Source organism: Anarrhichthys ocellatus, unplaced genomic scaffold, assembly GCF_004355925.1.
Source record: "Anarrhichthys ocellatus isolate YVR2014 unplaced genomic scaffold, GSC_Weel_1.0 scaffold6936, whole genome shotgun sequence".
Classification (NCBI taxonomy): Eukaryota; Metazoa; Chordata; class Actinopteri; order Perciformes; family Anarhichadidae; genus Anarrhichthys; species Anarrhichthys ocellatus.
The window spans coordinates 1-359 of record NW_022286910.1 but is presented as its reverse complement, the minus strand read 5'-3'; the positions used below and the strand labels follow the sequence as shown (position 1 = coordinate 359).

General features: G+C 27.0%; 1 long non-coding RNA gene across 1 annotated transcript in view; it reads left to right on the top strand.

The window, feature by feature from the left end:
* Positions 1 to 359, top strand: part of LOC116380363 (uncharacterized) — a 554-nt gene extending 195 nt beyond the window's left edge. The window contains exon 2 of the long non-coding RNA XR_004212547.1: positions 242 to 359. This is a non-coding gene — a long non-coding RNA (uncharacterized LOC116380363). The remainder of the gene's footprint in view (positions 1 to 241) is intronic.

Below are 359 nucleotides of genomic sequence, written 5' to 3'. Positions count from 1 at the left end.
ATAATCATACTATGATCTTTATCTGTTCTATGTCTATATGTTTATAATAATCATAAGGTGGTCTTTATCTGTTCTATGTCTATATGTTTATAATAATCATAAGGTGGTCTTTATCTGTTCTGTGTCTATATGTTTATAGTAATCATTATATGATCTTTATCTGTTCTGTGTCTATATGTTTATAATAATCATAAGGTGGTCTTTATCTGTTCTATGTCTGTATGTTTATAGTAATCATTAGATGATCTTTATCTGTTCTGTGTCTATATGTTTATAATAATCATAAGGTGGTCTTTATCTGTTCTGTGTCTGTATGTTTATAATAATCATAAGGTGGTCTTTATCTGTTCTGTGTCTAT